Here is a 10296-nt window from a genome sequence, read left to right on the forward strand (position 1 = left end):
TACAGAATTACACACAGGCGGCCATGACTTAAAAATGTTCTCCCGCTGTTGTGGTGTAATCATTTTTAACAAACACCAATCATCGCGTTAGGACTAGAAAATGTCTTTGTTATCTTTAGATAATGAGAAAATTAACTTGTTTTCTCGAGAAAACTACTGTGAAAAACACGACCGCTCTGGGCTTCCGTAGTATTATATAACATAATATTCATAATATTAAATCTAACCTATACTATATTATATACATGTGGGTAAATCTTCTAGTTCAGTTAGCTCTGCCTGTTATTTATTCCAACTTAGCTTTTCTTATAAAAAGATATTTCAGAGACATAAAGGTTAGAGGTTAAGCTGGAAATGTCCTCCTAAGTGCAGATACCAGATGAGCGTAAGGCTGTCGTCTACCGTGTGTGTTGTCAGGGCGTGTGTTCCTGACCTCGTGGACATTGTCTTCCTGGTAGATCTGGTCCTTCCAGCAGGCCTGTGTGGAAGCAGCAGCTTATCAGCTCCAGCCAGAGTCGCCCTCACTCACAACCACCTCCATCGCCCCAGAGGAAAATAAATTGCACCCATGCAGTTAATAAGAATAAAAAAATACATTGTGACAAAGTCGCACAGCCATTACAAATTCCACATAAGAAGGGACTGGTTGAAGGAGTGTGTGTGGTGTGTGCAGGAACTTGTTGATGTACTGAGTCGTCTCTGGGTATCAAGCAGTAGATTAAAATGCTTCTATGATGAACAGCTGAGGTACTTCTTGCCCTCCGCCACAAAGCCAAACAAACATTATTTCTGTTTGCATTACAATGCCAGCGTCATGGTTTGTATATTGAATTCCTGACAGTTCTGTCTGTGTCTGTGGAAGGTAATAACAGAGTAAATGATCTTTTGCTTCATTCTGCTCCTGGAAGGGAAAATCGATCTGTTGTACTCGAAAATTGTATGGAAAAATCATATCCTCAAGCGCTCGAACACAGCTATTTTACATTGATGTTAAAGCAGGTGAGACAGGGCAGGGTATCTGCGACATGGTGAATTAGCTTCTGCAAAGCATTGTGATATATTCTCTGTAAAAAGAGAAAAGGTGGAGTTAAGGAGGCTTTTCAAATATTTGGTACTAAAGAAAAAAGCTGGGGTTCAACAACAATGACTACTATGACTACATCTGTTAGAATCTGCTTTTCTGTTGCTAAATTCCTGTTAAATACCTCACCCAGTCTGCATCCTGACCTGATGGACAAAGACACTATTCCCTAATTATCAATTAAAACAAGAAGAGATGAAAATCAAAGTACTTTAAGTATGAAATGATTCCATCCTGTTCAATAAATGATCAGTGTTTTTAATTCAGAGTAATTTTCATGTGAATGTGCTTTACTGGAGGCATCCATGTTTGTCAAAGAACACTACTGCCACCTACTGGTTAGTGACGTCACGGTGCGGTATCGGCTGTTGATCAAGTCCCAGTGCTGTATCTGGTGTTTGTCACAACGCGCTATTATCCAAGTCATCTTGAAAACATTCTTCTTCCAAATGTTGGCTACATATTACGGGTTTTTTCTCTGGCCAGAAGTTCGATGGCAAATCCTCCCTCTTCAAGTTGGCGATCCAACGACCAACCCGTCCGTGGAGGATCAGGAATCAGAAAGGTGGAATAACTCTTTTTTCCACTTTTACCCGATGTATTCCAGCATCCAGCTGCCATGCACGTGGGCATTGTCAGTTTCACTATAGCTCTGGTGAATTTCAATGGTGAAGTCCTCTGGAAATCTTCAATAATTGTTGTTGATTGCAGATGTGTCTAGTAGTTCCCATTGATTTAGCTTGGAAACCTGGTTGTTCTTTTCTTGGGTGGCTGATCTTTAGAAAACTAATTTTCTATTTTTGTGGACCTCCAATGGGTTTGTGAGGCTTGGCTGCCGTTTGACTGGGAAGGGCCATTTACATTGGCTGCTAATATACATGTGCAGCTTGATATGCTCCTCTTCTAGTGACTGTGATTGGCTAAAAATGCGAGCTGAAAGAATCGTACTGAATGTTCCTCCCTCCCAGATCAAAATGTGTAGTTCAAGTTGAATTCTACACTGTATCAATGTGCCTCATGCCAGAGGTTAATAAATGTGCACGTTGGAGGCTAATTGTCACATATCTGTTGTTTCTGGGCCAATGGTCTGTTGGTGCATGGCTGATATTACTAATACCAGGTCCTATGCATTCACAGAATGTGCTATGTTAATATGTGTCGTATGGCTCAGGAATAAAGGACTCAAATGCAAGACCTGACACAGTGGATTCAAACCCAAAGTTCCTTTAACACAGTTCTGGGTTGAACACCAAAAATCCAGCAGAAACTGAGGTAAAGACAGGTCCACATTTAAGCTGGGGTCAAAAACAATAGAGAGTCTTACAGGCAAAAAGGCTGGAACGCTAAGCTCTAAGAAGACGAACTGGCAAAGAGAAGCTGCAAGAGTGGGAACTAATTATTCTAACAAACAAAAGAGGAGAACATACACCAGGTGAATGGCATTACGCTGTGGAAGATCCTGATTGCAGGAAGGAACTCAGGAAGTGAAGCTGCCTAAAACGAGAGAGGAAAGGAGTACAAAATAAAACAGGAAGTGAAAGAAAAGGTAATACAAGTGACATTTATCTAATCAGGACGGCCTCTGATAATGTGCATTTAAGACAATAGTCTCCCCATTACCTATTTCATTAGATCTTGGTCTCCTTAAATGATGTAATAAGTCTGTGATATTGTGGAATATAGTATTAATGAAAAATATGAGGCTGGTGTTCAGGATAAAATTATAAAACTAAGACTGGGAAAAACAACCATTAAGCAGAGAGATTAGGTTCCACTGAATGATTTAAAAGAGGCTTTAAATCTCTACAGAGTGGCTAAAATAAAAACAACTTTTGTCCTTTTTTAGTTAAACTTCTTTTAAGACATTTCCATTAAAGATTATTCAGAGAACATTCAAAATGCAAAACAAATCTTATTTCATGTCACCATAGTTTTGTACCTCATCTTCATTTCTTAACTTTCGTAATAATGTGCATTTTTTTTTGTCCTAAATCCATTTTGGCAAAAGGTTGAGGCCTCTGCTGTACCTCAGCTTTGTCTTCACCGCCATCCCACTGTGGAACTAAAGCTTTTGTTTTTCCATGTCAGATCCTGGGCTTCAGTCTGTGGGATTAGCACAGATAATTCAGACTCTTGGCAGGGGATAACTTTGCTTTACTCATCTCGTAGCATCTGCAGCGATGTACTGCTTTTTCTGTGGCAGTGGGCCCACTGTGAAAAGCCAGACTGTAAAGGCTTCCTAGCAACTATCTCTGCCACCAGTGAAATGACTGCTATGAGCAAGATGTGGAAAACGGCTCTGAACGTGTAACAACACAGAGATACCGCTCACGTTTTTCTTTGAAGACGCAAAACTTAATTAACTGAATAATTAAAACAATTTTAATCCTATTATAGGTTTGTGTGGCGTTGCAGTGGTTTGGACTATTACCTCAGTGCAACATCATGGCTGGTTTAAATGTTAGCTTGGGTCTGAGGTTAGTTACACCTGGGGAAACTATCCATTGCTCATTCTTTGTCCCGGGTCTCTGCCTGCTGCTATAAATCCTATTAATGAACAGGAGCCTCCTAGTCAGTGGTGCTGACTAGGAGGCTTTACTTTAAACCAATTTTCAATAGTTTCCAGAACAAATATGTAATTTTCTTTTATTTACAAGATGCTTTCACCACCCTGAACTCATGTAATATAGATCTGAGACTCAATATCTGTTTAAAAACAGGTTGTTTGTTGCCTAATGACACCCAATCATATTTAAACTGATATCTGGTAAAGAATATGAATTAATAAAAAGTAAAACAAAATTTTGCTTTGTGTTTCTGCCTTAGGGCGCAAAAATGTTTACCCATAGAGTCTCGTTGAAAGTTGTACATGTGCAATAGACCTTTTTCACGACAACCGGAAGCTGCGTCTGAAAGGGCTGGAGCACTTCCTGTTTTACTCTGAAAAATGTCTCTCCTCCGGTGCTTTTCGTCATCCTTACTTACTTTGCCAACACTTTCTTTCGCGGATGCGGAGGAAATCGCTGCGGCGAATTCCCCCACCAACAAATCTGTGAAAGGATACAAGTTCTCCCACGAAGAATATATCCACAGCTATCAAGGTAAGAAAAGACGTAGCTTAGCGAGCTAACCGCTAGCTGCAAGATATGAGCTACACAAACATCGTAATGAAGCCTAACTTAGTATCTAAATTATGTGGAATATTGGAGACGGACATAGTTTAAACTTTTCAGTTATATTTTGACATTCTGAAATTTGTTTGCCACTACAGTTTGTGAAAAACAGCATGCTAGAATGTTATGTTAGTTCTGAGATTCTAGATGATGCTTGATGTTGAAACTATGCTTTACTTCTGCATGCCTGTAGTGTCAAATATTGTCGAGGGACAGGTAGTTGTCAGAGCTAGATGCTTCAGATCCATGAAGAAAAATGAGGAACCGCACAAGCTGCAGGTTTGAAACAGTCAGAAAGCCGGTTGGCTCTTGTTCGTTGGTTCGAGTTCCTGTTCATGTTTGACGGCTGAAGAACTTTCACGTACGACTTCTGGACTACTTAGAGCTTATTCTAACATTTTCCTGTTCAGTTGTTACTATTTGTTTTATGTTTCTGTTGCGGTTGCAACATAATCTGTGGGAATGCATGATAGGACAGATATGGCTGTTTTCTTGCCCCACATGAACAACCAGGTACAGAACAAAAACAACTGCGCCGAGACTGAGCCATTTTCTTAGACTTTTATGCTAACGCTATAGCCACCGGAAGTTGTCAAACCCCACATCCGCTTTAAAACCCGGAAGTGTGAAAAAGGTCTATAGCTCCTCTGCATTACACCTGAGGTGACAGGAAGTGTATTTGCTCGCCACCTCTCGCCACAGTGCAGACATTTTAATGTGATTGACAGGTCGAGTCGCAGCAGTAGTAGACGCACTGGAGAGAGAGAGAGAGAAATGGAGCAAGAGCAGCAAGGCTAACGCCGTATTCTGCATTTTGCCTCCTGTTCAAACGTGCTTTACCCAGCAGGGATAAAGACAGCTAGGACGGATTTAAAGCACTTTTTAGAAAAGGTAAAGAAGAAAGAACAATCTGGGATTGACGTGGAAAATAATAGAATATATTCTACTTTTAGTTGCTCTTAAATAAACACATTCTCAGAAAATAAATCGTTTTTATATATTAGAAAAATATAAAGCTGGGAAACCAAAACAGAGACCAGGGAAAAGTTTAACAGGTTTATTTAGAAGGGTGAGATGAGTCCAGTGCTGCTCTGAACACTGTTCAACCGGAAATGGAAAGTGAGGGGAAGACACTGCGGTTAGTTCAGGCTCAGTGGGAAATTTGATTCTTGAACTTGAAGAGGAGAAATAGGTTGCTGACTCACGTTTCCAGAAAATGGTGTCTTTATTTGAATCCAGGCGCTGTGGAATGTTCCTGTGCTTGTCTTGTTCGATGGAGGGCGGACAGGGTTTACCCAGATTGTGGTTGTTCCTTGGTGAACGGAGGAGCTGACTGCCACTTAGATTTCCTGCCGTACTTGAACGGGTTATTGTGGAGATGAATCCCCTGCTCAGAGAGAATCCTAAAACGATCCTTGGGGAAATAGGTTGATCCAAACCATGAACTTGAATCCTCAACTCAGTTTGGTTCTCAGAAGAACCTTCCAAAGGAGAGAAGGTCCGAAACATCCAGTTTGCAGGATGACTTCCTGCCGAGAGGCAAAGACAAAACGGCGAGTTTAAAACTCAGGTAGACAAAAACTCAGCTTGACTCAGCTTGACTAGAGTACCCAAAACTGGCAAACACTCTGGCGTCGAGGTAGTGGCAGTCAGCAGCTTAAGAGCACTCCGCTAACGAGGTAACCTTCCGCAGGTGTGTGAGGAGGCCAACTAGAACCAGGTGCCGCCTGGTGGAGGAAGGAAGACAAACACAAACCACACAGACTGGAATCCTAACACCATCAACATTTCTCTTCTGCTGGGACACAGGAATCTCTCCACTATTGGACAGTAAAATAAATTTCTGTTTATATTTTTTGGAAGCAAAGATACTCGACCCACGTAACCTGGAGTCTGACACATATGTTATGGTTACAGCCACTCTTCATCCAATCAGGCCAAGCTGGAGGCATACCAAAAGAATTGTAACTTAGCACCAATAGGCTCCTCTTCAAAATACTGGGACAGAAGTGGCTGAAAATTAATCCCCCCACAACTTTTACATTTTTATTGTCAGGGTTCTGTGTTCCGTTCTCTGCTGATTCTCTTCCACAGGTGGCTGTAGTTGACAGGTGGGCGTGACCCCGCACCTGCGGCTCGTTGGGGCTACTCTGGCTGGAGCGTAAGAGGAGCTTCCAGTCAGCTGAAGGACGCCAGAGTGTTAGGCCGTTGTGGTACGCCTAGGCCACTGTCCTAACGACAATTCTTCATTCCTGTGAGTTAAACATTTCTGATTCCTCGTTCTAACTCTATTCTCCTGTCTCTCTCAGTTCGTTGTCCTTTGGATTTCTTTACCGTTGTGTCTTCGTGCGCTGAGGACTGGTTCCTGAATCCCTGCTGCTCAGATTCTGCTCTGGCGTTCCCCTCAAGCCCCCTTAGTGCCGGAAAAGAGAACCCCCTTTCCTGGATTGACTCTGGTTCCTTAGCTGCTCCTCGAACCTGTCTCCGCCGTGGTGCTGCTTGGGCTCCCGCCTATGTTCCGTCCGCTAGCTCACCTGTCGCTCAATTCAATTTCAATTCAGTTTATTTATATAGCGCCAATTCACAACACGTCATCTCATGGCTCAGCCATCTCCTCCCATCAGAAAGCAGCGAGTCGCAGAATCCAATCTTACTCACTGTCCCCTGATAGGTTATCCGTACCTGGCAGTAAGCGAAGCAGCATTAGCGCAGATCTCCCTAACTTGACTAGTGTTAATTAGTTTCCTCTTACCTCTTACCCCCCGCAGTGCTCCTAACTCTGATGTTCCGAACCTTGCCTGTCGCTCACCCAGTGAGCTATTCATACCTGTGTATAGCCTAAATAAACATCTTAAACTGCTTCTTCTTCTCCGACTGTGTCTGCATGTGGGCCAAACAACTTAAAACCATAATATTTATATGTTAAGCATAAGGTTCCTTTGGAAATGTATAGTAGTACTAATCATCTTCAACCTTATCCAGGACCAGCTCATCTCAATTCTGCATATGTTTTGTTTAACAGATAAAATCATATAAAAAAATAAGGAAAAACACAAAATCTCCCCTGGACAACCCTGTTTAATTTTATGTTCTGCCGGCTTTTTGGAGGTTTTACTACAGAATCATAAATCTTTAAGGTTGGGTGGAGGTTTGAGGAGGACCCAAATGCAGACACTGACTGAAGTAGTTTCCTGCAAGTTTAATAACAAAAAGGAAAAATCCATGAACATAATCCACAAAATCCCAAAATACTGAAAACGAGGAATATTCACAACAAGGGGGCAAAGAAATGACAACAAATCAGAAAAAGTGAATAAGCAGGAGGAGAATATATGGGAGAGAGAAACAAAGACCAGGCTAATCAACTGATTGGGAGCAGGTGTGAACAGAGGAGGCTAGAAGGGAGCTAGGAGAAGGAGACTGAAACAAGAGGGCAAACGAGGTAGAACTCAATTACAATAAAAAAATAACTAAAATAACACAAAATGGAAATAAAACCAATGAAAACTGAAAGATAAAACTTAAACAGAACCAAAACCATGGCAACATCAGATTTCTTTCTGGTTAAAAAGAAAATGGCCTTCATTCTACATGTGCATCACAGACGAGCTCCGAGTATTATTGTTGTTATTGTCAGAATTACCAGGTAATGGTTTGCAGAGTGACTTGATGGCTCCTCAGTTCACCTGCTGTTCTTTTTCTCAGAAGATCCAGAAAAATCCCGAGAGTAAAACATTCCTGACTGGGCTTTACCACTTCACTTAGTGCTTTTTACCTTCTTTACTGAGTCATTTTACCGTATGATGTAACATGATGCATTGATATCCCTTACAGGTGGCTTTGATAAAGAATAAACAGGATTCTTCATTTTGTTATTCACCCTTGTTATTTGTTAAAAATATCTACTACAGACACTTAAACATTGGAACATCTTTTTGGGTATTCTCTTTACAGGATAATTGAATTTGATTCAATAAATGTTCTTTGTGCACACTTACTGAGTCAGTGCACATTTTTAGTAGTTCATAAAATTCAATAGAACCCCCTTTCTCACAAATAACCCTTCATTCCGTATGGTGATTGCTCTTTTATGAAACATTTTTTCTTATTACTGCCAGTCATTTACTCTTCCAGCAGTCTTTTTCTGCCTGAGCATAAATGGCAGGGTGCACATGATTTCCTACAGCTTGATGTAACGTGTTTGTACCAGCCCCCTTCCGACCACTCGATGCACGGTGCAGGGAGTGTCAAAGTGCACTTCGCCTGTGTTCATATTCATTTCTCCCTGATTAGGTCTTTCTCGTGTCTGATTACTCCCAGACAGGGCACTGCGTCTGCTCATTTCAGAATACATCATAAACAATTTACACGTCATTAGTTTTGTTTTGATCATATTTGTTTGACGAAATGTCTTCCTGCATGGTGAGTGCTGGGGTTATTTACCCCATTTAGAGGCCCAAGGAACTCCATGCAGGGAGCGCTCTGCTGCATTGTGTGATTAATTGTCATGGGTTTGAAAAGAACTTTAAATGGAACTAAATAAGAGAGGGGTTAATGTATTCTGTCAGGACTATATGAAGACTTCTTTTTATGTCCTTGGCACTGAGAAGGAAGTCGGTGTGCCATCAACGCCTAATGCTTGTGACTTATTTTGTATTTATTTCATTAATGACGACACTGTGCAGCACTGTGGAGGTTCCTCCATCTTTTCCTCCGTCTTAGTATTTATTTATTTAAAGGGCTTCACACAATAATTTATAATTTCCCTCTTTTGTTGTGTTTTTTTTGGCATTAGGTTGTTTACTATTATGGGTGCACACATTTAGTAAACACCTTTTGTTTATTTGAATTATTAACTACTTTTGTTTTTTGCTGACTTTGAAGGACTGGCTGAGTGGAGGACTGGTTGAAAGGCAAACCAGGAAGTGGGACGTACCATCAGGTGCTGGAAGCAGGGGACTGGATGTTAGAGTCTGCTTCTCTCTCTCTACTTATGGCATAATTGTTAAAACATTTTTGGTGTTACGTTGTGTTCTTTTGATAGTTGTGTTGTAGTCAAAATGTGTTGGTTTGAATGAGTTATTCATGTTCATGCATTGTTTGTCTTCTCATCTCCCAACCCTCCTCGTTTGGGTAGGCTAGCCTTCGTGTATAAATTCCCCTGTGTTCATTGTGAGTTAGTTATGCCTTAGGTGATTTCCTTTAGGCACATTTTGGTATATATTTTTTTTAGATTTGATGGATGTCCTTTTGTGAAGATTTTTTTTTGTTGAAATAAATAGAAGATACTTTTTTATATGCCTTTGTCCTTGTGTCTTACTGGACGGACCAAGGACGGATAGCTGAGTGGGTGCACTGTGGATAGCCTTGCATTCATCAATAAAGCATTAATAGAGAAACATTAAGTTAAAGGAAAAGTCCGGTCGGCAAGGAATAATCAATGGATCATTATTTATACCTAAAATTAATAGTGTTTATGAGTAAAAAAATAAAAACATTAATTTTCATCGCGTTCACTGAGTCTGGGAGCGGTCATTTTTACCTAAATATAGTAACCCCTCCCTCCTGCCATCTTCCAGCAGTGACGTCACGGTGCGGTAAGCCTAGCGCCATTCTCCCCGCTTTACAAGCTAAATCAATGGGAACTACTAGACACATCTGCAATCAACAACAATAAATATATCTATATCTATATATATATAGATATATATGTATATAGGAGTAAAATATTTACTTTTTTTTCCCTCAATATAACATGCAATATATTTCAGCACATAGCTTTCTCAACTGAGAAATACAACAAACACTAGAAAAACAACACCTTCTTCGACTTAATAAAGATTCACTACATTGAAATTTCACAGTGAATGACTTTCTATTTCATCTATTTTCTAACATTAGACCCAATGTCAATGGCTAACTCAGTCAATGTCTTCCAGTCGGTCTGATATAGCCAGACTAATGTTAAATAAATAAATAAAGTATTTCTGCTTCCTGGTTGATTGGACAGGTGTTGTGAATGAAATGGTGCCCAGCTTGAAA

This window comes from Cyprinodon variegatus, unplaced genomic scaffold (assembly GCF_000732505.1).
Source record: "Cyprinodon variegatus isolate N-32 unplaced genomic scaffold, C_variegatus-1.0 Scaffold2, whole genome shotgun sequence".
NCBI lineage: Eukaryota > Metazoa > Chordata > Actinopteri > Cyprinodontiformes > Cyprinodontidae > Cyprinodon > Cyprinodon variegatus.